Genomic DNA, 27,829 nt, shown 5'->3' on the forward strand with positions numbered 1-27,829 from the left:
GAGTCCAGTTTATTTATATCAGTAATCATGATTTGAGATGAAACATGGAAAGATGTGGTAGACAGACTCTAAAGTTGTCCCCATTGGTCCCTGTTTCCTGGTATTCATGCCCTTGTGAACATCCCTCACCATAAGTGTGGGTTGTACCTACTGATTCACTTCTAAAGAATAGAATTCAGCAGAAATCATAGGAAGTCACTTTCAATAGTAGGATATAAGACTGCAGTCGGGTGTCTTTTGCTTTTGCTTCCAATCTCTCTTTGATCACCATCCTTGGGAGAAGTCAACTGCCATGCAGTGAGGCAGCCCTGTGAAGAGAGACAGAGGCCTACCAACAGCCAATGAGTGAACTTGGAGTACAGCCTCCTCCCTACCAGCCTTGAGAGGACTGCAGCCTGGCTAACAGCTTCATGGTAACCTCACGTGAGACCTAACACCAGAGGAAAGCAACTAAGCTGGATCCACATTTCTGAACTGCAGAAACTGTGAAATAATACATGTTTCCTATTTCATTTCAAGCTGCTAAATTTGAAAGCTATTTGTTAAACAGCACTAGATAGTGAACACAAATTTAACGAAAAACTACTTCACTGCTGTGCATTTGCAGAACCATGAAAATGCTTGATAGTGCAGCCCTGGATGGAGAAAGGAACAGGTGAAATTAGAAGGAGGCTGATGAGAGAGAAAATAGGGAGAAGCCTTCAAAAACTGAAAATGCCTTTGATGGTGAAAACAAGGCAACTGGTTGAGAGCATGAGGACAAAAATGAAGGAGTTGTAGTCTGAATATGGTAATATTTTCCACTCAGTTGTTTATAATTACTTATCCTTTTCTTTTTTCTTTTTTTTTATTAGTTTCAGGTGCACAAGACAAGGTAATACTTAGACGTTCATCATTTATATCCCTCACACTGTGGACCCCCTTCCCCCATCCCTCCATCCACTATCCCCCCGACATCGCACCAAGCCATCACATTATATACATAAAATTATAGTTGACATTCATTATTGTTCAGCTTCAGGTGTACAGTACATTGATCAAGCATCTACATCATCCCTGAGGTGGTCTCCCAAATAGGACACGTGTCCATCAGATACCCTACAAAATCTTTACATTATTGATTACGTTCCCCAAATTATTTTTCAAAAACCCTGAGGCCATTTTGTGGTTACCGACTTATTTCTAATCCCCTCACCTTTCCCCTTATCCCCCCCTGCCCATCTAACAACCTTCAGTTTTTCCTTTGTCCCCAGAACTGTTTCTGATTAGTTCATTCACTTATTCTTTTCTTTAGATTCCGCATATAAGTGAGATCATATGGTACTTGTCTTTCTCTGTCTGACTTATTTCACTTAACATAATGTTCTCTAGATCCATCCACGTTGTTTCAAATGGTAAGATTTCTTTTTTCTTTATGGCTGCGTAATACTCCATTGTATAAATGTACCACAGCTTCTTAATCCAGTCATCTACCAATGGGCATTTCAGTTGTTTCCATGTCTTGGCTATTGTGTAAAGTGCTGCAATAAACATAGGAGTGCATACAGATTTTTGAATTGGAGTTTTGGATTTCTCTGGATAGATACCTAGGAGTGGAATTACTGGATCACAGGGTAGTTCCATTTTCAGATTTCTGAGATACACTCCACACTGTTTTCCATAGAGACTGCACCAATCTGCAATCCCACCAACAGTGTACAAGCGTTCCCTTTTCTCCACATCCATGCCAGCACTTGTTGTTTGTTGATTTATTGATGATAGCCATTTTGACTGGGGTAAGGTGGTACCTCATTGTGGTTTTAATTTGCATTTCTCTAATGGTTAGTGAGGTTGAGTATTTCTTCATATGCCTGTTTGCCATCTGTATGTCCTTTTTAGAAAAATGTCTCTTCGTGTCCTCTGCCCATTTTTTAATTGGGTTGTTTGTTCTTTTGGAGTTGAGTGAGTTTTTTTGTTGTTTGTTTTTTTTTTAGAAATGTACCAAGGTAAATTTTTTTTTATTAGTTTCAGGTGTACAAGACAAGGTAATACTTAGACGTTCATCATTTATATCCCTCACACTGTGAACCCCCCTCCCTCCATCCATTATCCCTCCGACCTCACACCCAGCCATCACATTATATATATAAAATTATAGTTGGCATTCATTAATGTTTAGCTTCTGGTGTACAATGCCATGATCAGGCATCCACATTATCTCTGAGGTGGTCTCCCAAATAGGACGCATGTCCATCGGATACCCAACAAAATCTTTACGACATTATTGAATAAGTTCCCCAAATTAATTTTCAGAAAACCCTGAGGCCATCTTGTGGTTACCAGCTGCTTCCTAATCCCTTCACCTTTCTCCTTATCCCCAACCCCCCCCCCCGCCCATCTAACAACTCTCGGTTTTTTCTTTGTGTCCCCAAAACTGTTTCTGATTAGTTCATTCACATATTCTTTTCTTTAGATTCCGCATATAAGTGAGATCATATGGTGCTTGTCTTTCTCTTTCTGACTTATTTCACTTAACATAATGTTCTCTAGATCCATCCATGTTGTTGCAAATGATAAGATTTCTTTCTTCTTTATGGCTGCGTAATACTCCATTGTATAAATGGACCACAGCTTCTTAATCCAGTCATCTACCGATGGGCATTTCGGTTGTTTCCATATCTTGGCTATTGTGTAAAGTGCTGCAATAAACATAGGAGTGCATACTGATTTTTGAATTGGAGTTTTGGATTTCTCCGGGTAGATGCCTAGGAGTGGAATTACTGGATCATAGGGTAGTTCCATTTTCAGATTCCTGAGATACCTCCATACTGTTTTCCATAGTGGCTGCACTAATCTGCAATCCCACCAACAGTGCACTAGCGTTCCCTTTTCTCCACATCCACGCCAGCATTTGTTGTTTGTTGATTTATTGATGATAGCCATTTTGACTGGAGTGAGGTGCTATCTCATTGTGGTTTTTATTTGCATTTCTCTGATGTTTAGTGAGGTTGAGCATTTCTTCATATGTCTTCTTGCCTTCTGTATGTCCTTTTTAGAAAAATGTCTCCTCGAGTCCTCTGCCCATTTTTAATTGGGTTGTTTGGTTTTTTTGGAGTTGACTTGAGTGAGTTTTGTATAGATTTGTGATATTAATCCTTTATCGGATATATCATTGCAAATATCCTTTCCCATTCAGTAAGACCACTTTTTGTTTTATTGATGGTTTCCTTTGCTGTGAAAAAACTTTTTAGTTTGATGTAATCCCACGTGTTTATTTCTTCTCTTACTTCCCTCGCACGAGGGGATATATCAGTAAAAATCTTACTCTGTGTAATGTCTGTGAAGTTTCTTCCTATATTTTCTTCTAGATATTTTATGGTTTCAGATATTACATTTAAGTCTTTAAGCCATTTTGAATTTATTTTAGTATATGGTGTAAGGTGGTGGTCCAGCTTCATTTTCTTGCATGTGTCTGTCCAGGTTTCCCAGCACCATTTATTGAATAGACTGTCTTTACCCCATCGTACATTTTGCTTCCATTGTCGTAGATTAAATGGCCATATAGGCATGGATTTATTTCTGGACTCTCTATTCTGTTCCATTCATCTATGTGTCTATTTTTATTCCAGTACCATGCTGTTTTGATTACTGTAGCCTTGTAGTATAATTTGAAGTCAGGTATTGTTATACCTCTCACTTTGTTCTTATTTCTCAAGATTGCTGAGGCTATCTGGGGTCTTTTATGGTCCCATATAAATTTTAGGATTATATGTTCTATTTCTGTGAAAAACGTCGTTGGTAGTTTGATAGGAATTGCGTTGAATATGTATATTGCCTTAGGCAGTATGGACATTTTAACTATATTAATTCTTCCTATTCGTGAACATGGAATGTGTTTCCATCTATTTATGTCTTCTTTCATTTCTTTCTTCAGTGTCTTATAATTTTCTGAGTACAGATCTTCTACTTCTTTGGTTAAATTTATTCCCAGGTATTTTATAGTCTTTGGAGCAACTGCAAATGGAATTGTTTCCTTAATTTCTCCTTCTGATATTTTATCATTAGTATACACAAATGCAACTGATTTCTGAATATTAATTTTGTACCCTGCTACATTACTAAATTCATCTATCAGCTCTAATAGTTTCTTGGTGAAGTCTTTAGGGTTCTCTATATATAGTATCATGTCATCTGCATATAATGACAATTTTACTTCCTCCTTACCAATTTGGATGCCTTTTATTTCTTTTTCTTGTCTGCTTGCCATGGCTAGAACTTCCAGCACTATGTTGAATAAAAGTGGAGAAAGTGGGCAACCTTGTCTTGTTCCTGATCTTAGGGGGAATGATTTTAGCTTTTTCCCATTGAGTATGATGTTAGCTGTGAGTTTATCATATATGGCCTTTATTATGTTGCGATATGATCCCTCTATTCCACTTACTTAAGGGTTTTTATCATAAATGGCTACTGGATTTTATCAAATACTTTTTCTGCATCTATTGATATGATCATGTGATTTTTATTTTTCATTTTGTTAATGAGGTGTATCACATTAATTGATTTGCGGATGTTGAACCACCCCTGCATAACAGGGATGAATCCCACTTGATCATGGTGTATGATCTTTTTAATGTATTGCTGAATTCTGTTCGCTAATATTTTGTTGAGGATTTTTGCATCTATCTTCATTAGAGATATCGGCCTGTAGTTTTCCTTTTTTTGTGGTGTCTTTGTCTGATTTGGGGATCAGGGTGATAGTGGCTTCGTAAAAAGTGTTTGGGAGTCTTCCCTCCTTCTGGATTTCTTGGAAGAGCTTGAGGAGAATAGGTGATAATTCTTTTTTGAACGTTTTGTAAAATTCACCTGTAAAGCCATCTGGTCCAGGGCTTTTGTTTGTTGGGAGATTGTTGATTACTGATTCAATTTCCCTGCTGGTAATCAGTCTATTCAGGTTCTCTGTTTCTTCTTGAGTTAGCCTTGGAAGGTTGTACGCCTCTAGAAAATTGTCCATTTCTTCCAGATTGTCAAATTTGTTGACATATAGTTGCTCATAGTAGTTTCTTAAAATTTTTTGTATTTCTGCGGTGTCTGTTGTCACTTCTCCTCTTTCATTTCTGATTTTAATAATTTCGGTCCTCTCTCTCCTTTTTTTAATGAGTCTGGCTAAAAGTTTGTCAATTTTGTTTACCTTCTCTAAGAACCAATCTTGGATACATTGATCTTTTGTATTGTTTTTCTGGTTTCTATTTCATTTATTTCTGCTCTGATCCTTATTATCTCCTTCCTTGTGCTCCCTTTGGGCTTATTTGACTGTTCTTTTTCCAGATCCCTTAAGTGTGAAGATAAACTGTCAATTAGTGATGTTTCTTGTTTCTTTAGGTAGGCCTGCAGTGCTATGAATTTCCCTCTCAAGACTGCTTTCGCGACATCCCATAGATTTTGGGTCGTCGTGTTCTCATTCTCATTTGTCTCGAGATATATTTTGATTTCTTCCTTGATCTCCTGCTTGACCCATTCATTATTTAGTAATAAGTTATTCAGCCTCCATGAATTGGTGTGTCTTCCAGTTTTTTTCCTGCAGTTCATTTCAAATTCCATAGCACTGTGGTCAGAGGAGACAATTGGTATGATTTCAATTTTCTTAAATTTATCAAGACTTGTTTTGTAGCCTAACATATGATCTGTCTTGGAAAATGTTCCATGTGCACTTGAGAAGAACGTGTATTCTGCAGCATTGGGGTGAAATGTTCTGAAAATACCGATTAAATCCAAGTGGTCCAATGTATCATTTAAGGCTGTTGTTTCCATATTGATTTTCTTTCGAAGACCTGTCCTTTGTTGTCAGAGGTGTGTTGAAGTCCCCTACTATGATAGTGTTACTGTTGATCTCTGTCTTTATGTCAGTCAGTACCTGTTTTATATATTTAGGAGCTCCTATGTTAGGTGCATAGATGTTTATTAGGTTATGTCCTCTTGTCGGATTGATCCCTTTATTATTATATAGTGCTCATCTTTGTCTTTTAATATGTTCTTCATTTTAAAGTCTATTTTGTCAGATATAAGTATTGCAACTCCAGCTTTTTTCTCGCTTCCATTTGCATGAAATATCTTACTCCAACCCTTCACTTTCAGCCTGTGTGTGTCTTTTGATCTGAGGTGAGTCTCTTGTATACAGCATATACAAGGGTCTTGCTTTCTTATCCACTCAGCCACCCTATGTCTCTTGATTGGAGCATTTATTCCATTTACATGTAAAGTGATTATTGATAGGTACATAGTTATTCCCATTTTTAAAATTTGTAGTTAGATTGTTTTCATCTTTCTTCCTTTTACAGAAGTCCTTTTAGTATTTCTTGCAATGCTGGCTTGGTGCTAATAAATTCCTTCAGTTTATTCTTTTCTGGGAAGCTCTTTATCTCTCCATCAACTTTAAATGATAGCCTTGCTGGATAAAGCAATCTAGGTTGTAGGCCTTTGTGATTAATCACATTTGAGTATCTCCTGCCACTCCCTTCTGGCCTTCAATGTTTCTGTAGAAAAGTCATTTCATAGTCTTATGGGAGTTCCCTTGTATGTAACCCTCCGTCTTTCTCTTGCTGCTTTTAGGATTCTCTCTTTGTCTTTAAACTTTGCCATTTTAACTATAATGTGTCTTGGTGTGGGCCTGTTTGGGTTTATCCTGGTTGGAACTCTCTGAGCTTCCTGGGCTTGTATGTTGGTTTCCTTCATCAGGTTAGGGAAGTTTTCGAACATTATTACTTCAAATATATTCTCAATCTTTTGCTTCCTCTCTTCACCTTCTGGTATTCCTATGATGTGCATGTTGTTGCGCTTGATGTTATCCCAGAGGTCTCTGAAACTATCTTCATTGTTTTTTATTCTTTTTCCTTTCTGTTGTTCTGTTTGGGTGATCTCTGCTAACTTGTCTTCTAAGTCGCTGATTCGATCCTCTGCTTCATCTAACCTGCTGGTAATTCCTTCAAGAGGGTTCTTAATTTTGTTGTGTTCTTTAGTTCTAACTGGTTGTTCGTTATGATTTCTACCTCCTTCTTTAGTTCTAACTGGTTGTTCTTTATGATTTCTACATCCTTCTTTACGTCTTCTCTAAGCTCCTTGAACATTCTTATCACCAGTGTTCTGAACTCTGTCTCTGATAGGTTGGTTACCTCTGTTTCATTTGGTTCCACTTCTGGAGGTTTCTTCTGTTCTTTTATTTGGGACATGTTTGTCTCCCCATTCTGACTGACTCTCTGTGTTTGCTTTGATGTATTAGGTAGATCCCTTAGAGTTCTTAGTTCTTGCTGGGTTATCTTATGTAGTATGTGTCCTTTAAATTTGACTTGCACTACTTCATTCTTCTCCTCTGCATGTGCTCCAAAGGTGACTCTTGTGTTGTGTATATTGTCCTGTTCAAGAAGAACTTTAATTGCTTTTTGCTTGTGAGTAGGTGGGTTTAACTCCTAGGTTGACTAGTTGTGAGACTTGGCTCTGCCCACTGCAGGGTGTTCTGCTGGGTGAGGGTTGACCACTTGAATGATATTTGGCCTCAATGGGCTCTTGTGTCTGCAGAGAATTCCCTCTGGTTGTGTGACTTGTAGGTCACAGCCAGTAGTGCTCTGGTTTGGTCTGGAGTTGGCTTCTGGATATGTTGAATCTTGTGCCTCTTAAGCTGGGCCCTGGTAGGGCAGTTTCAGAACAAAGCAAATCACCAAGCACAACAACAGCAACAACAAAGAAAAAAAATCAAGTACATTCACATGTAAAAACAACCGACAACCCCCACTCAACACAGGCAAATATATGGAAGAAATAAAGACAAAACAAAGCAAAACAAAACAAACAACAAAAAAATCCAAACAAAAAAAAATAATAATAAAAGAAAAAGAAAAAAGAAAAAAAGAAAGAAAGCAAAGCAAAACAAGGAACAGCACCAGTCTTGGCTTAAGCCCACCAAGTAATCTCCAGGTTGTCCTCCACTGTGTAACAGATGTTTCAACTCTTGCACACATAAAATTGAGTTAAAGTGCATGGTACTTTTTGTTCTTTATTCAAATTTTGAGTTAAAGTTTTATATGGTAACTGCATCCTGTTTAGACACCGTCATCTAAATTTTTGAAACTGTGTGGTGTTCGCTAAAAATAGGGATAACCAAGTCCAAGGTAATTAAGGTCACAAACTTCAGTGAAACCCTTAAATTCCAAATCTTGATATTGTGAACTGTACCCCTTCCAGTTTAGTTTTTTCGGACTCCTCATACTTACTGACAGTTACATTTTAAATTTTGCAAACATTGAGATTAAATTGGGCCTCCCTTGTGCCGATTCCCATTTCCTTTTGTTTTAAGCGCAAACTAACATAGGTGAAGGTTAGCATCAAGTCCTGCAAATGTATGTGTGCATTTGTTGGATTCAACTTGTTGGAACCTCACCAGTTTGGAATTGGAATTGCGCGATTTCATAGATAAAGGAAACTAAGTACATTGCTACACTTTTAAGTTTTCAAAAGAGTGTTGAAAAATTGCATTGTTTTTATTTTTATTTAACTCAGTTAAAAAAGACTAAAACATCTTTCAAAAGAGGCATCTAAATGTGTTCCTAATTTTATATATGGGCTTAGGTTTTGTAACCAATAAAAGAAGCTGCTATCAAATAGGATTAAAAAAAAGACTGCTACCATGTTTCCCCAAAAATAAGACCTAGCCGGACAATCAGCTCTAATGCATCTATTGGAGCAAAAAATTAACATAAGACCCGGTATTATATTATATATATTATGTTATATATGTTATATTATAAAGACCTGATGTTATAGTAAAATAAGACCGGGTCTTATGTTAATTTTTGTTCCAAAAGACGCATTAGAGCTGATGGTTCGGCTAGGTCTTATTTTTGGGGAAACATGGTAGGTCAGGTACAGAACTGTTTACTGTCCTACAGGCAATACATTAAATCTTGGGAGTTATTTTTGTCATCAGACAGAAATTTACATATTAATGATGGAAACTCACAGCATCTAGGCTCTAATGAATAATTAAATAGCAAAGTCACACACAGATATATTCTAGACTCTAGAGTATTTATAATCCTTGGGTGAGTCTGTGGAACAATGACATTGAAAGGATATGCATTCAGCCTCCAGCTTTATTTCCAAATTTGGGTTCATTTTTTTTAACTCAGAGTCCAGATGACCTTTAAATCCCTGAGACTGACTGGATGAGATAGCTCAGGAGTCTTGAGCCTTCCATTGCCTAAAAACAGGAATATTTAAGAAATGTCCCGCCCTTTTGTGTTCCCCAAAATGGCTAAGGGGCTTCCCACAAAAGATCACCTTGCTCTCACACAGTCTAAAGTAAGTCCTGCTTCTACCTTTCCTCAATGACTCCCTCGTTTTATAAAACCCCATGTTTTTCTTACCACGTTGTGGGGTGGGAAGCATTGAATAAGACTGATGTTGTTTAAGAGCACAAACTTGCAGCGAGTAGTGAGAAAGCCATAGAGAACTAATTCAAAGTATAGTGAATATAGACAACAATATTGTGTTAACAACACAATCATCAAACTTGCTAAGAAACTATAACTTAATTATTCTAACCACTAAAAAGAAATCATAATTATGTAACGTGACAGAGGTGCTTATTATAGCTATAAGGGCAATTGTATTACAATATACATATTGCAAAATATAAATATATGTGTTAAATTAACAGGTTGTACAGCTTAAATTCACACAATGTTATATGTCAAATACATTCCAATTTTAAAAAAAGAAAGAAATATAAGGCATAGGCCATTTCCTCAAAAAGAGGTGAAGGTAAGCTTAGACACAAAAAAATAGGATGATGGTGGTGGCTTTAGCTATTATTAAAATGTGACATTATGCCATCACAGTGGTCTGAAATAGCCAGGGAAATCTTCATAGAGATTTGAGCTGGGCCTGGAAAAAGAGATCAAATAGACCCAAATAGATCTAATGGAACAGAGAAGAGAAGGGAGTCCAAACTGTTTTATTCTTCCTACGTGCTGCCCTTGACAAGTGTCCTAGCCTCTCTGAGCCTCAGTGTCCTCATCTGTAAATGGGATAATAGTACCTACTTCAGAAAGTTGTTGTGACAGTAAAATAAGTAAAGTCTGTGAAGCACAGAACCCTGACGCAGCATGACTAGAGGTTAGTTCTTGCTGTTGGTAGTAATTTGAGTGAAGGCACACTGATGAGGAGGGGTGTGGTGGGGCTTGGAGAGTAGTGAGAAACATGTGTAGGCAGAGAGAATGTCACGATTATGTGGACCTCAAACACCAGACCAGAGCCTGGCCAGGGTAAGCTGGCAAGGAGGGGACTGGAATGGGGAAGCTGCCAAAGGTGACTCAGGGTGCACTAACAGACTGAGTGAGGTACTCCTCTCCACCCAACAGCCACCACCATTCCTGAGTGTCCTAGGACTGTGGTGTGTCCATGTACCTTCTGAAAACCCATTGTGGTAGATGTCAGAGGTCCACAGGGCTGGGGACCTGCACCTAGGACCATCTGGGCGGGACAATTCTGGGTCTTTCAGTGGAGCAGGCAAATTAAACTCCCAGCAGCCCCCACCTACAGTGTCATCCAGAAAAGTCTCATTTGGTTGGTTCTTTCTGTGTGTGGTCCTGAGCTGGCACCTGAGGCTCCTACACAACACTTTACATATTATACAACAAAATTAAGTGAGTATCATTCTTGGCAGCTCATACTCTCCACTCCAGGAAGACCATTGCAGCTGGATGATGGTATGAGGGTAGTTGACAAAGGCTTTCGTCTGTGAGAGTCCCTGAGCTCAGAAGGGCTAAAGGCTTTGGCCAAACACATATGAGGGTCCCGACAGGTGGCAGCATTCCAGGGAATGCTGTGCAGGGGAATGGTGAGGTGAAAGGTGAGTGACCAGTCGGCTGAGGTTCTGAATGTGTGGGAGACATGGCCCACTGGGACCGTGGGGGTGGAACCAGACGTTGGAAAGTCAGGTCTGGAAGAATAAGCGTGGCCTAGGACTTCATCATAGGCAGAGAGGAGAAGGCAGCCAACACCAGCAAGTTCTCTCTTGGGTACACAGCCCCAAGAAATCCTCCAGGGTGGGGCAGGCCAGGATGTTCAGTGACACTTCGGGTGGACAGCCACATGGATGAGTGGGAAGACACAGACAGGGAAGAGGGAAAGGGGATGAGGTTGAAGGCACAGCACCATTCATAAGTTCCAAATCCTGGCACCCTGGGCCTGCAGACAGACCTGCTAACACATCAGAAATGGAAAGGGGGTGGCCCATCCGGTGGCTCAGGCGGTTGGAGCTCCATGCTCCTAACTCCGAAGGCTGCCGGTTCGATTCCCACATGGGCCAGTGGGCTCTCAACCACAAGGTTGCCGGTTCAACTCCTCAACTCCCGCAAGGGAGCCCCCTGCAACTAACAACAGCAACTGGACCTGGAGCTGACCTGCGCCTTCCACAACTATGATTGAAAGGACAACAACTTGACTTGGAAAAAATCCTGGAAACACACACTGTTCCTCAATAAAAAAAGGAAGAGAAAGAAAGAAATGGAAAGGGAAGTGAGTGGGCCATAGGCATAACAGAGAACAAATAATTGAACTTAATGAAATGAATAAATTTAAAGACTAGGGAAGGGCCATACCCGAACAGAAATGAACTGAGGAGTCTGATTAGCTCTGGGCCTGAAGTCCCAAGCCTGTGTTTTTTAATCAGAGCCTGGAGGCAGGTGTTCAGGAAGGAAAGACGTCAAGATAAAATCCAGATAAGAAACCCCCCTGAAACCGGAGAAGAGAGGTGGTCCATGGTCAGCCCAGCTTGTGAAAACTGGAGGCAGTCCAGTTTTTGGATATTGGAAACATAACCTCTGAGCCCTTTCCTGTCCATCATGGCACTTTATACCATTAATCTGCGCTTCTGCTCCTTGAATTCTTGTCTTTGAGGACTGGCTGATGAGAAGGACTTTTCTAGTAAACTGACCTTGATTCTGTCCTGACTGGAGAGGGTGGGGTACAGTCTCCTCCCGTCCTCCCTGTTTCAGGGACGCTCCTGTGGGTCCTGAGACAATGGCTGGCTTTGTCCCAACCCAGAGCACGGGAGCCATTGTTTGGAACAGCTCTGATGACAGACAGCTCCTTCTCTGAACTCCTGCTCAGGGGTCAACTCGGTAGGAAGAAGAACAATGCTATAAGGGGTACTTAGGAGGCATTTGGTGGTGGGCACCTCCTTACATGACACAGGGGCCACCTCCAACTGTACTAAGGGAAGTCCAGAAAAACGGGCTCTTTATCTCGGCCTTAACTCACCTTAATGATGGGCAGATACTCAGCAAGGACATGAGAAGCACCATGACAGTGGGGGATTTCAGAGCCAGAAGGGACCTTCGGAGAGCACCTTATTCCACCCTCTCATGTTACAGATGTGACAATAGGCTCAGCCAGATGATCATGGGTGGCTCAGGCTACTGAGCAGGTCCCCACACCATGCTCAGGGCCGGTCCCCAGGGCCTGCTAAGCCCATGCAGCCCTGGGACTGAATCCACAGGATTTCCAGATGGGCAGAGACCAAGCCAACCTGGTTCCCTGGGGGGCCTGATACCGGAGGCTACCTGTGAAACCTCCAAGGCTGGGCGCTGCCTCTGTGCTAAGCTAAAGGCTTTCCACAGGAGACCTCTGCCCTCTCAGGTCCTTCTCACAATGGGCCCCACCCAAGAGAAATCGAAAGGAACCGCATGCCTTGGATCAGATGAAGTGGGTATATGGGGAGCTGGTCTGAAACCTTCTACAGAAAGCTGTCTTGAGTCCCCAGGTGGAAAACGTTACCACCACCACCCCAACCCCGTCAGCACCCCTCTGTCCTTCTCTTGACATCCTTCACCCTGCCCTATAAGGGACACAGTATTTACATACAATTAGGTTTGGGGAACCAACAGAATACACCCAGACCATCCCCAGACAGCCCTGAAAGGAGATGACCTGGGTAGCGACCCCATTACATAGTCCATCCAGGGGAGAAGTGCTGGGGGAGCGCACCGGGCCAAGTAGGCTTGCCAGAAGGAACGTCGACCCAGCAGAGGAAGGGGCCAGGAAAAAGGGGCAGTTCCTGCTCCTGTAGTGGGGACAGCGGGGCCCGAGCCCTGGCAGGTCTCCCCGGAGCTGTCGCCGAGGATACCTGGCTGCAAGCCCGCCGGTGCTCGGGGCCTCTCCAGCGCAGCAACCAGCTCGTCTGCTCGCCGTAGCGAGCTGGGGACCCGAGGGACATGCGCCTCCTCGGGCAGCTTGCTCGTTAGAAACTTTCGCGTTAACGAGCCCTGGAGGGAGGCGCGGGGCTGGGCGCCTGAGGCCTGAGCAGCCGGCTGCGGAAAGAACCCGGGTGACCTCAACCATCCTCGGCCGCGTCCCACCTGGGGAGCTCCCAAAACAGCGTCCAGAGTGCGGGGCTGTGGGCCATCTGCGTTACAAATGCTCTATCAGTTCACAGAAACACAGAAGCTTAGGCTGCAAGAAATGGGCCAACTCCCAGCACTCGTATTTTGTATTTTTTCCTTAGTGTCGTTGTTGCTGATAATATACACCATCGTCAGCCCAGCCTCCCCTGGTTCTGGCCGCCGCGCCCCTCCCCCCGACCCTCCCCCCCACCCCAGCACTTCCACCTTTTGCCTTCGACTGTCATCTTGCTCCTCCCGGTGCTTCCTGCGGTCAGACCCCAGGTGTCCTCCCCGCCCCCTCCATCACTGCGCTCTCCATCCTTGTTGGGCGGCACATTGTGTCTTCCCGTTGCTCCTCATCCCCGCCGCCCTCTCTGACCTTCAGTGCTGGAAAGCAGGGTCCTTCTGTCTCCTTCCCTTCCTGCTTGTCCCCCGGGTCTCAAACAGCCTGCCCTAGAGCACCTGCTGGTTCCCTAAGCCTTTCAACAACCCTCATATGTATTCATTCCTCTAACCGTCCTCACCGCGTAATAAGGAAGGCACCACCATCATCCACACGACAGATGAGGCCCCAGGGGCCTCTGGGTGATGCCCAACCTGAGATATTCCGACAGTGCGTGTGGGCTGGTCTCGCCTCAGGTGGCGCTGCCAGGGAGTCTCACACACACTCTTAGTGCAACAACTGTTCTGCAACCCTGAGTGCTCATAACAACAGTGTTTATTTTATTATGTAACAAGACAGATACATAGAAAATAAAAGGTGAAAGTTGTCCCCAAGTCTCCCCCCCAATACTTCACACATCACACACAAATACACCAAATACATGGGCACTTCATGCAGACACACTATTGGGCAGGTGCAATTATTTCCATACAAAGTGGATCGTTTAATGCATCATCATTTCTGTGATATGCACATTTCATTTTTTTTTCAACCTATCCCTTGACATGTCCTCCATTTTGGCAATTTTGGATTGGGTGACTTCCATCACTCCCAGCTCAGCTTCTCCCATCTTTCCATAGTCTCTCTCCTCCTTCATTTACTTGACATGTCTTTAAACATACCCACATCTTTATTACATAAATAACTATGTTAGTTTCATTGCAAGTAATACTATCAAAGGGTGCAGGTTACATACATATCTCTAACACTATATTAAAATCACACAAACATTAAGTATGCCTCTGGGTCACTGGAATAATTTTGCACACTGCAATTGTCACCGGTGTCATTCCCTCGAAAACACTGACTGTCTCTTTGCTGTATTGTGCTTCTATGTTTTAGCATTTTATAACAGCTTTTTTGAAATATAATTTACAGGCAATAAAATTCACTCATTGTAAGTATATAGTTCAATGATTTTTTTAGTCAATGTACAGTTCTGCAGCCATAACCACAATCCAGTTTTAGAACAGTTCTATTAACATGAAATGTTTCTGCATGCCCATTTGCAGTCAATCCTGGCTCTCCCTCAGGCCCAAATAACCACTTTTCTGCTTTCTGTCTCTATTGATGTGCCTTTTCTGGAAATTTCACATAAATAGATAGTAAGAGTGCAATTGCTAGGTTGTAAGTTTGACTTTGCTATACCAAAAAGCTACACATAGAGTTAGCATACACCCCAGCAATTCCACTCCTTAAGTTTCCACTCCTAGGTACACATCCAAGAGAACTGAACACATATGTTCATACAAAAACTTGTACACAAAATGGTCACAGTAGTGTTATTCATAATAGCCCAAAAGTGGAAACAGCCCACATGTCCATCAACTGATGAATGGATAAACAAAATATGGTATATGAGGTCTGCCAATTAAGTTTGCAAACTCATCCTAGAAAAAGTGCTACATACCTCATTGTTGAATATCATTACAGTCACCTTCGAAGTACTTCCCTTGGGAAGCTATGCACCAATGGCAGCACCTAGTCCACCCTTCAAAGCAATTTTGGAACTCTTTTTCTGGAATGGCCATCAGAGCTGTCGTCGTATTACACTGGATATCCTGAATGTCATTCAAATGTCTTCCTTTCAATATTCCCTTTATCTTTGGATAAAGAAAGAAGTCATTGGGGCCCAGATCAGGTGAGTAGGGAGGGTGTTCCAATACAGTTATTTGTTTACTGGCTAAAAACTCCACAGACAGTGCCATGGGAGCTGATGCATTGTTGTGATGCAAGAGCCATGAATAGTTGGTGAAAAGTTCAGGTACGTCTAACTTTTTCATGCAGACTTTTTAGCACTTCCAAGTAATAAACTTGGTTAACTGTTTGTCCAGCTGGTGCAAATTCATAATGAATAATCCCTTGTAGCAACATCGTTGCAATAAGTTAGTGAATTGTGAGACCTGTATTCCCAATATGCAGGATTGAACAGGGCCAGGAAGAGAGTGACAGCACCCCAGAACAAAGCAAATTTAGGACTATATATGAATAAGGGCTCAAAATATTCAGGGATGGTGTCATAGGTGTTCCCAGGGCGGGTCCTAGCTGTTGATGACGACTCCTTCCCATGAGGAGGTGGGATTCCCTTGCAGGAACTGTCATGGTGTTGCAAACGTCTGTAAGGGCAGTCGCCACATTTCAGTCTCTTCCTGAAATTCTAGGGGACATTAACCCCTCAGCAGGGCCCTACGTCCCTGTGTGGTACTCATGACACGAGTGGGGAACAAAGTCCTGACACACAGGTTCAGATAGAGTAACACAGCTCTATTTGGGAACCAATGTCCCTCCAGAGGCCAATGCTCTGGTAAGCACAGAAGGTTATACAGAATAGAATAGAATTTAATAACGAACCAAGTCCCAGAGTCAGTCAGGATGGAGAAGATTCCTGGTCCGGGAGAGATGACAGGGCCCAACAATGGGTCTGAAGCAAGCTGGTCTTGCAAGGAAGAGCTTCAGAGAGTCCTGGAGTATCATCATGCCTTGCACCTCGCAAAGGGTCTTAGCCCAAGTGCCCAGCCAGACTTCTCATGGCTTTTTTCTGGAGTTCTGCTTTTATCCTCTTTTCCTTGGACTTGTTTACCTCTTAGGTGATAACCAGAAGTTGTTTTGGTAAAGGCATTTACCACTCAATTTTGTTATGCTCAGTTTCACACATAAATATAAATGTTTACTTTTAGGTATATACTCTAAACATAAACATGTTTACTTTCACTTTTATCAGTCTCACACATATGTGGCCATAGTCCTGTCCCTACTAGTAAACAACTTGTTTTGCAAACCTCAATCCAACATATACATTTTATATGCTCTGTACACATGGTGACACAGGGGGTGGAGATTTTTCCCTGCCTGCAATGCTAATAATGTTATAATCCATTACAATTAGCTGTAGCTGCACCTTTTCTTAAGAATGATTTCATCTTCTCTCTGTTTCCCCTCATTTCTTCCTTCCTTTTCTCCCTGTGGCCCTGTTCCACCTTTGACCCATACCTCTCTGGCACAATTTCCAAGAGTCTCTACACTTTGGGGCCCTTGGTCAATCTGGCAAAAGCGAGCAACCCATTCAGAATAATGTTTTTGTAAGTACAAAATACATAAGATTAAAAAGGAATCAAATTTGATTGAAATAGTTACAAATTTTTTTATAAATCAATTTGCAATATCACAATCAATGTGCTATTTTATTAACTCACTAAACAAGATCTAACAGCTTATCTAATAATTACTATAATTTTTAAGGCACATAAATGATAGTAAAAATGATAAAAATGATAGTAAAAATTATCTACAACTATGATGTGTTGTAAAAACATCTGTGGTTTCTATTAGCAATGAAGTCCCAGGATCTGTTAATTCTCCTGTATTCATAATGAACATAAAGACTCAATTTCCATTAGTGATTAGGAAAATGACGAGTTCTGTTATTTTTTCCCATCCAGGTTCACAGCCCCCCTGACTGTTATTCACTAACCCCAGGGTAAGTGAACCCTCCTGCTTCAGTTCCAAGGTTGCAGCCACAGCCTGTTGGCAGGAGAGGGCGCCAAACAGCAAAGGCTCCCTCAGCCTGACCTCAGTAGAATTGGGTAGAACCCGCAGAATTAGGTAAAGCCCTCAAGTTGCGACTGCAGAGCCTGTGTGATTCGGTCATGACCATGTTATGAGCATAACTATATTATAAGCATAACTAAGAATGCTTTAATCTAAATGATTGACTGTGTATTATGAAAAATGTTTTTGAGCTAGGAAATTACCCACTAAGTGTGGAGGGACTAAATGTCCAGAAACCCTCTTGCAAAAATCCAGGCGAGAGGTCCCAAATGGTGGGTGCTCACCTATTTATTACCTTCTGGTTTCCCCTTGTTGCCTAGCACCCACCACGGATGTCTACTCTGTTTTATTTCTCACTGCAAATTCTGGGCTTTGTCCACACGTTCCTTTGGGCCTTGTTAATGGAGTTGATGGGGAAACTGACCTTAAAATGGTTCCCTGCCACGTGGAACTGAGCTAAAATGGTGGGCCCAGCGGAGAGAGAAGTCCCCAGCCTAAGCCCCAGCCCACTGCGCATAACCCCCTCCAAGCCGCACCTTGAGCCAATCACCAGAGGACACCTACCCCTTCCCCAACTCCAGGAAGTCCCCAACCCATAAAAACCTGCTCAAAACCTTGCTAGGGGCTCAGTCTTTTGGGAAGGATCCCGCTGAGCCCGCCAGCATAATAAAGCTGTGTTCTCCCTGATCTCTGCATGCGGCTTGAGTCTCTCGGCCGTTTTCCACAACATTTGATTCCCTGACCCGGAAACCCAACCACGCTGGCCCCTTGCACCACCGGTGTGGGGCGAGAGGCGGGATGCAGAGCGATGGGGAACCCGAGAAGGGTGTAGGCGCGCCCCGCCGATTTTGGCGGACCCGGAACTGGGCCTTCCCCGGGTAACTGCGGCCCGCGCCTCCCCAGCTGGACCCGCTGAGAGCGACTGGGGACAACCCGCCGGATCCTCCCGTCGGACCAGGTAAGCCCCGGGGCCATTGTCCGAGTCAGTCCTGTCCCACGTCACAGAAGGGGAGCCTGATCACCTCCCGGTGGGTTCTTACAACCTTCCCAGGCAGGGACGCCCATGGGAGGGTGTCAACGGTGCAATTGTGTGAGTGACTGATTGTGTGCTTGATTGTTTGATTTCACCACTTTAACTGCGAAACCTGAGTAAGCTCCACCCTGATTCTCACGGAGCGTCATTTGGCATAATGGTGATTCACTCCAGGAGTGGCCTGGTCTGGAAATTATTCAGTATACCTTAGCCAAGACTCTCCCAAGTTCCTGTGAGGGACATGAGCAGGGCAGCACCATCTGTGACATCATACACTATGGGAGGGAAGCAGAATAAGCCCACAGTCTTAGACTGCATGTTAAAGAATTTTAAAAAGGGTTTTGGTGGAGATTATGGAGTCGGCATGATGCCGGGAAAATTAAGAACCCTCTGTGAATTAGAATAGCCCACTGTTAACGTCGGTTGACAGCAGAGGGAACCCTAGACCTGGCCGTCGTCCAACGCGTCTGTATCTTGGTGACCGGCAATCCTGGTCACCCAGATCAGTTTCCATACATCGACTCCTGGTTGGAAGTTGCCAGGACCCTTCCACCTTGGGTACGGTTCTGCTCTAGTAAAAAGGGACAGTGTAGGAGTCTCGTGGCCCAGGCCCCAAAAGGAACTCCTAACGCCCTTCTGACAAAGCCCATTCACCAAGAGGACACAAGAAAACTCCACTGAATGTTTGAGGACAGATGTCTGAGTGCCAGAAAAACATTCCGGGGAAGCCCCGATCCACTGTGTTTGGGAAGCACGGAACAGGGACACCCTCCCCAGGACGCAGGCGTGGGCAGCGCAAGCTGGGAGCACAGAGCTCCCAGGGCGTGTGCCCGGGGCAATACTATTCCTATCTTTTGCCTTTTCGACACTGAGAGCGTTTCTGCGGTGGAAGCTCAGCGGAAGGAGAGAGAGAAACCCGAGAGCCTTGAGGCAGCAATAGGGGTGCTGCTCCCTGGCACTCTGGGGTCCCTGCTCCCTGCTCGGCCACCTCTGAGGAAGTCTGCGGGCTCCCCGCTGCGCACCTAGGCGAAACCGCGGCCCTAGTGCTGCCACTGGCAGGCTCGTCCCCAGCTCGGCTTGGGGACCTGGGAGCACCCCTGGCGGCCACCCCAGCTGCCTCTGCACTCCGCCAGCGCAGCCTGGACTTTGCCCAGTCCCCAAACTACAGTGAAACCAATTTTTTTGGGGTAATGCGAGAGAGAAAAGGAAATATGGACAGACACAGGAAAAAGGCTTCATGAAACTCAGAGACTTGCTTGGAAGAGCCCTGGCTTTAGACCTACCCAATATGGAAAAGCCTATTCATTCATGAAAAAGACACAACTGCATTGGGGCTCCTGACTCAAACAGTTGGGCCCTGGATGAGACCTATCGCTTACCTGTCCAAAAGACTGGACCTGGTCACTCCCGGATGGCCCCCATGCCTGCGGGCTTTAGCTGCTACAGTACTCCTCATCAGGGAAGCTGACAAGCTCACCCTCGGGCAACAACTCACAGTCAAGGTTCCCCATTCTGTAATTACGCTTATAAACCGTCAGGGTCCACAATGGCTCTCCAATGCCAGGCTCACCCAAAACCAGGGACTCCTGCTGGAAAAGCCTTGCATAAGCCTCCAGACTGTTCAAGACTTAAACCCAGCGACCTTCGTCCCCACAGCCAAAGGTGAGCCAGAACACGATTGCCTAAAATTCATCAGTGAGGTTCATGTCACATGGCGAGACCTACAGGACTCCCCTCTGCAGGACTCTATACTGACGGCAGCAGTTTCCTGCAGGGTGGGCTGCGTAGAGCTGGCTACGCTGTGGCTACAGCCTCGGAGGTTCTGGAGGCAAAGGCGCTCCCTGCCGGGTAGTCAGCCCAACGGGCCGACTCTGGGCTCTCATACGGGCACCGCAGCTTTCAGGAGACAAAAAGGCCAATACTTACACAGACTCCACGTACGCTTTTGCCACCGTGCACATACATGGGGCCATCTATAAAGAACGTAGCCTCCTCACGTCTGAAGGGAAGACCATCAAAACAAAGGTGAAATCCTACAGCTACTGGAAGCTGTTTGGGGACCCCAGTGCTTAGCTACCATCCACTGCTGAGGGCACCAGAAAGGGAACAATGATCCGGCTGCTGGCAACCGCCTCGCCAATCAAGCCGCGAGGGCAGCTGCCCAGGACACAGACGCCGCCATCAATGCTTCCACCAGCCTCGCCAAGCCCTACCTACACCGCAGCAGAAGACAGCTGGGCACAGAATGAGGGGGCCACCCGGCATCCTCAGGGTTGGTGGATACCACGTGATGGCCGCTTGTTTATCTCCGCCGCCCTCACTCCCCGCATCATTTCAGAACATCACTCTACTTCCCACCTAGGGAAGACTGGACTTAAAAAGCTGCTAGCCAAAAACTTCTATATAGCCAGACTCGCAGCCTTATGCCGCTCTATCATGGAGCGCTGTGCTACCTGTGCTGAGCACAATCCCAAGACCGGACCGACCCCACCACCTGGGATCCAACAAACGGGATCTGCCCCTCTTGAGGATATCGAGGTAGACTTTACGGAAATGACCCCTCATCAAGGGACAAAATACCTTCTTGTCTTAGTCTGTACCTTCTCGGGCTGGGTAGAAGCCTTTCCCACCCAAACTGAAAAAGCCAGAGAAGTCACCAAAGTTCCCCACCGTGAAATCATTCTACGGTATAGGCTTCCCCTCACCATTCACAGTGACCACGGACTGTAGTCGCACAACAGCCTAGCCAACTGTCCCTCCATGTCTTTCCTTACGGAAAGAAGAGTCTGTGAGATTGTGCCTTTCTGGGACTCTGTTCCATCCTTGTGTTTACACCTTATGTCTCTCTGTCTGGTCCCCAAAAGATGGTTTGCAGCCAAAGACGGGTAAGATATCTCACGGGAGATACAACCTAAGCCAGGTGGAACTGAGTGGGGACCCCCGATAGTCTGCCTTAAACAAATATGGGAAAGGGCTTTGCCTCCCCTTCCCCCTGCTTGGGAAAGTCTGTTGCCGGCTCTGGCTTTTCCCTCACAGCTGTCAGTTAGAAAAATAATGAGGAGAACGAAGACCAGTTATCTCTTATATCTGAGAGACTTAACACTGAGAAGATATTTACCTTAAATAAGATATAGTGGGACCTTGTACCTCGGCTGTTTAAAGACTAAGATAAATTGGCTTGGGATGTTTATATGATGAATGAGTCTCACAGACCGTGCCATAAAACACTGTGACTCCCTTCCATACAATAAAAGCCTCCAGTCGGCTTTGTTCGGGGCTCCAGTCCTCTGAGACTGAGAGACCTCTGGCCTTCTGAGAGATTTAACAGCATTAAGTCTCTGTTTGTTTCTTTCTTAAAAACTTAACCCAAACCGCCCCTTCTCGCACCCTCACTGCCCTTGTTGCGCTGGACGCAACAACGGACCAGCCTTGTCTCAGATGTACTACGGACTCTGGCCTCAGCCCTCAATGTCTCCTGGAAGCTTCATACAGCCTACTGGCCTCAGAGTGCAGGGAAAGTAGAGTACATAAACCATACCCTCAAAGAAACATTGTCTAAGCTATGCCAAGAGACCTCCCTGGGATGGACGGATCTACTCCCCTTAGCCGTCCTCCGCTCCTGGTGTACTCCTCGGAAGGATAGCTTCTCCCGGTTTAAAATTCTCTATGGCTGGCCTCCCCCGTTGCTATCCTCCATCCCAGGTAACCTCAGAGTAGCAGGTGACTCCCACCTCTATGGTCAGCTTATTGCCCTAGGAAAGATCCTTACAGGCCTACACTCACATCTGCTAGAAAAAAACTCCTGTCTCATTAGGGACCCCCGTCCATCCCCACCTTCTAGGTGGGGTCAAAGATTAGAAGCGTGAGCCCCTCCACCCAATATGGACGGGGCCACACATAGTAATCCTTGTCACCCCCACTGCCCTTAAGGTCTTTGATATCACACCGTGGATCCACCATTCTCGCGTCAAGTGAGCGGAACCGGACCAGCCTGCCTGGACCCCACACCCGGTACCCGATGAACCACTGAAGATCACGTTTAAGAAGACCGCCTGAATAACAGTTCTCATTTGTATCCCCCTTAACCATTATCACCCTCTGCCTGCTGACGCTTCTGGCCTCTTTTCTTCTTATCTCTGTAACCCCGTCTGATTGGACTTGGACCCCGACCCAGAGGGGTCTCCTCCTGTTCGGATTTCTGCTATGGGTTTCTCCTCTGCTCATGCTCACCTGCCTGCGGCCCTGTGGCTCTTAAGTCTCCTTTGCCTTTCCCTCTTAAGTCTCTCCTCAAAATGTCCCTGCTTCTGGGGGTCTGAAACAAGAGCCTACTTCCAATTCTACACCCTCATGCCCCAGGAATGCTACGAGGGAACCACACCGTCCACCTGCAAGGAATCGGCTGCACCTATTGGACCACCACTCTAACTCAGACCTCCAGTCCTCCTGCAATTCCTTCCCCTGAAGGAAGGGCTGTCTGCTGGTCCTGTTTGTCCCAGGCCGGGTCCTCCGAAGGCGGAGGTGTCCAAGACACTGCCCTCCACAAAGTTGCGGCAACCCGGATGGCTGCGATAGCTCCGGCCACTCCACCCCAGCCCCGCTACCAGAGCCTTAACCTCACCTGTTACCTGCCCCCTGGCCTCACCCAGGCTCCCGACCCCCGCTGCCAGAGCTTTTCTGCACCTTTACCCTTCTGCACTCCTCCCCGCGTAGTCCTCTTCTGTGACGGAGGCTACCCATACAGGTGTCGGGAGGCACATCACAATGGAGGTGGCTGCATCCTCATTTGCATTTCTCCTTCTGCCGCCGTTTTTACTGACGCTGAATTCCAGTCACAGGTCTCCCCTTCCCTTCGCACCCGTCGGGTGGCTTTCATCCTTTCCTCATAGGTGCTGGCATCTTTACAGGGGTCACCGCTGGTGCCTCTGGCCTTGGGACTTCCATCGACTTTTACTACAAACTTTCTCAAGAAATCAATGATGACATGGAGCGGGTCACAGACTCACTCACGTCACTCCAGACCCAACTCTCCAGCCTGGCGGTGGTCGCCCTCCAGACCCAGTGAGCCCTAGACATGTTCATGGCCGAAAAGGGTGGGACCTGTCTCTTCCTCCAAGAAGAATGTTGCTCACCAAGGTCTGTGAGCTCCAGGATCGCATTCAGCACCACCGTGAGGAGTGCTCTCAGCCCTGGACTTCCTGGCTCCTCCCTTTGGTGGGTCCCTTATTCTCCATTCTCCTCCTTGCTGCCATCGGCCCGTGCATCTCCGCTGCCCTTGTCCGCTTCATCGAAAGTGCCGTTTCCCGTCTGACCACCGCCTGCGTCCTTGCCCTGCCGGGCTGTCGCCCTCTCAGTTTAAATGACGATCTTCAGGGTTCCCCTTCTGATCATCAACAGGGGGTACATGTTGGGATGGTTTTTTTCCTGGGAGTACAGCCGCTAGGAGCTTTCCCATCCCCATCCCCCCTCTGATATCTTATTGGAGCAGTTTTCCTGCGAGCACAGCAGTTAGAGGCTTTCCCGTCAAAACAGTATTGAGCGATCACAGCTGTTAGGGACGACCTCCCCGGCACCCTGGCCAGATTTAACCAATCTCTAGCGCCACAGTAACAATGGCGTGAATCCTCCCCAAACCCGGAGGCCTAACCCTATAAAACAAAGCACCTGACCCCAGTAAGTGCTCAGTCTTTGGGAACAATCCCACTGAGCCCGCTGGCGTAATAAAGCTGTGTTCTCCCTGATCTCTGCATGCCGCTTGAGTCTCTCGGTCTCTGCCATTTTCCACAACAACACAACCCGAATTTTGCAAGCATTACAGAGTTACAGCATGCTTCCTGGTTCACAGTTTTTTTGGAGAAACCAGAAATGACTGGATCGTTTCCTGATGGGTTTAGCCCACCATCCAAGGAAGACCCCAGACCTATGCTTTTGATAGCCTCCAGCGGAGCAGCTCACCCAGGAGAAAAAATACTAACTTTCAAAACTGGCTTTGTCTTCTCTTTCTTTTATAAATCCTACATTTGCCTTTATTCAACAAAATCAGCCAGTGGAATCTAAAGAACAAAATCAATGAATAAACAAAACAGAAACAGACTCATAGATACAGAAAAAAACTGATGGCTGCCAGAGGAGAGTGGGGTTGTGGGGCTGAGTGAAAAAGTGAAGAGATTAAGAAATACATATTGGTAGTTACAAAATAGTCACAGAGATGTAAAGTAAAGCATAGGAAATATCGTCAATAATATTGTAATAACTATGTATGGTCCCACGTGGGTACTAGACTCATCAGGGAGATCACTGCATAAATTATACACTATGCTGTACACAGAAAATTAATATAAAGTAATACTGAGTGTCAACTGTAACTGAAAATAAGTAAGAAAATCAGCCTGCTGATTGGGCTCTGTCACACTGATGGACATTCTCAACGAGTCTGGGAGCTATTCCTTGACCCTTCACACAGCCCCTCATTTTAAGTGGTTGCAGTAATTCCTTAGACTGCCTTCTGTGGGTACAAGTAAAAGGTGCTTTTAAAGCCATCTGACGTTTCTTAGAAGGAGTTCTGGACAACCACCCAAAAGTATGTTTAAATGAGCTTCTTTGATTTATTTCTTAAAGGCTACCTCTACACCACCCCCATGGCCTATTTATTGCTCTTGGTTTAAAAGTCCATGAAAGTGGAGGGAATTATACGGAAGGAATTTATTGACAGGAGAGTATGATAATTACATTTGTTGAGTATTTTTACAAAGCGAGTTACAAAACACAATGCTAAGTAGCTTTGCTAAAACAGTGCAGATATTAAAATGAGCATGGAAAGAGTCTGGAAAACTCTAAAGCAAAATATTAACAGTGTGGGTGGCATACTTAAGGGTGAATTTCATTTCATTTATGCTTATTTATGCTCATTTTTCTTATGCCTAATTTGTCTATAGTAAGCATATATTAATGGAGTAATTTGTAAGTGTCTAAACACACAAGTAGGGAGTCCTAATGTTACCAGGCAAAAGGTCCGGCTGCTCGCTGAATGAAAGCCAAAACTCAAGAGCCGAGGTTGTTGGAAAGAAAAGCAGGTTTATTCCAAAATGTCAGCATTAAGGGAAGACAGTGGACTCCTTATCACAAAGACTACCTTCCTGCTCTTAATACCGCCAACAGGTTTTATAGGCAGTAAGGAGGGGCAGAACCAAGGAAAGGATAAGTTGGTCAGGCAGGAATGAAAGGCCCTTTCCAGAGGCTGGTGTGCCTCAGGGGTAGGAGCGGATCCCATACAAATGCAAAAACCTCTCCCAAGTCACCAGGCCTAGCATGCACACTGCCTGAAGTAAACAGAACCATTGAAACTGGTGGGTGTGCATAGTAAATGCATAGCAAACAGAGTTTGTGGTGGGGGAGCAAAGAGAAAAGAAAAAAAACTTTCAAAGAGTCCCAAGACTTTCTGGGACTTTTGATTCAATACTGTCAAATCGAATTACATCAGAGGTTTAACTCTCAAAATAAAAGGTATAGGATCACTGTTACAGTGGCAGAGATAGCTGTGTGGAAGGTCATACAATCAAAAGAACGGAGTGTGGGGTCTTGTGTTTAAAACACAAAATATTCAGCATGAGACCATCTCTGCAGGCCCATGAGGCCTGAAAGACACACACGTTGGCTTAAAAACAGACAGCTAGAGATAGTTATAATAATCACCCGGCAATCTTTACATTGAGAAACTAAGCAGCAAGAGTAAATGTACCAGGGTGCAATGGTAACCCCGGTGTGCCCCACTCTAGCACCGGGCACCCTGCTGTCTTCCAACCTCCCATTCAAAGTCAGGGCCCGAAGGACACAAATCAGACTACTTTGGTCTTCTAGAATTTGAGCCAGCTATTCAAATAGGGTTTGTGAAGATTTAATGACATAACTTTGTTGACAAAAAAATCCAGCCTAAGAGAAAATGTATAAAAGTTTCTTTGAGTCAAACTGATGACAATTGCCAGGAAGCAAAATCTCAACGGATTGAGAACATGCTCCAGAAAATGGTGGTTTTACAAATTATTTTATACATTAGAATCAAAGGAAGAGGGTTACATGAAATCCATTGGTGGTGTATTAAGGGGGTGGAAGAAAGCTAAGTGAAGAAATCTCTGGGATTGGATAAAAGTAAATTGGAGAGATAGATACTTTCTTTACATTGGTAGGTAGGTACAGGGTAGTTAATAGTTAGCATTTTCAGCACAAAGAGATGGTAATCAGGGGACAAGAATAACACTGAGGGATTCTGTAGTTTCCTGCTCTGGTGTGGTAGGTTGTATCCTGTGGGGTCCAGAAAAAGGGATTACTCTGACATTCCAAGGGCATGTTATCTTAGATGCAAAAAATATAATAGACAGTCTCACTTAAGGTAAAGAGCAACCTTTGTCAAGGAAGCTACAGGCCAACGATGTGACTACTGGCCTTGACCCACTTCTAGTTAGGAATTTTTATGTTCAGACCATCCTATGTGGTTAATTTTTGTCTGAGTTTGTAGGTCCTACCATGCAGGCTCCCCCTGAGCTTGTCAGGTTTAGTATGTGGCCCCTGTTTCGTCCACAAAATCTAAGTTTAAAAAGTACACAGACAATAATTTAGTGGTTACCAGAGGGTAAGGGGGTGGGGGGTGGGTGATGAGGGTAAAGGGGATCAAATATATGGTGATGGAAGGAGAACTGACTCTGGGTGGTGAACACACAATGGGATTTATAGACGATGTAATACAGAATTGTACACCTGAAATCTATGTAAATTTACTAACAATTGTCACCCCAATAAATTTAATTAAAAAAAAAGTATGATTCAGAGACAACCAAGAGGCACACTAGGTAAACACTGTGTTTACCTTCTCTCACAACCACATCAAAATTACAACTAATCTGCAAAACAACCATTATTGAGAATCACCTAAAAGCAAGCTGAACTGAAGCCTTTCCACTAAGGATGTGCAGAAGAAGCCATCTCCAGACTGGTAGAAAGGTCAGAGACTCAGAACGGGTTGGTCCCACACCTCTGGGTGACAATTAAAGATTGGGAGGTCTATTTCAGCTGTAGGGGTACCCCCATCCCCTAAAGGAGTGAGAGATACCAGCCCCACCCCAGCCCAGGATTCCAGCGCTGGGGAGAGAAGTCCCCATAATTTTTGGTTGTGAAAAACAGCGGAGATTTTGATTGAGTGAAACAGTACGGTTGCACTCACAGGTGCTCCTCCCGCTAGGTGGTCCCAGGTGAGGCATGGGCTGTGGCTGAACTTGACCTACAGCGGATCTCCTCCAAGGTGGTCCTGGGGCTGGCACCCCCAGTGGTGGCCAGCTTCAAAATGAGCTAGAGCATCACGTAGCCACCTCCAAGTATGACACAGCCAAGGGGCAGATTGGGCTG

Source organism: Rhinolophus hipposideros (genome assembly GCF_964194185.1).
Source record: "Rhinolophus hipposideros genome assembly, chromosome: 23".
Classification (NCBI taxonomy): domain Eukaryota; kingdom Metazoa; phylum Chordata; class Mammalia; order Chiroptera; family Rhinolophidae; genus Rhinolophus; species Rhinolophus hipposideros.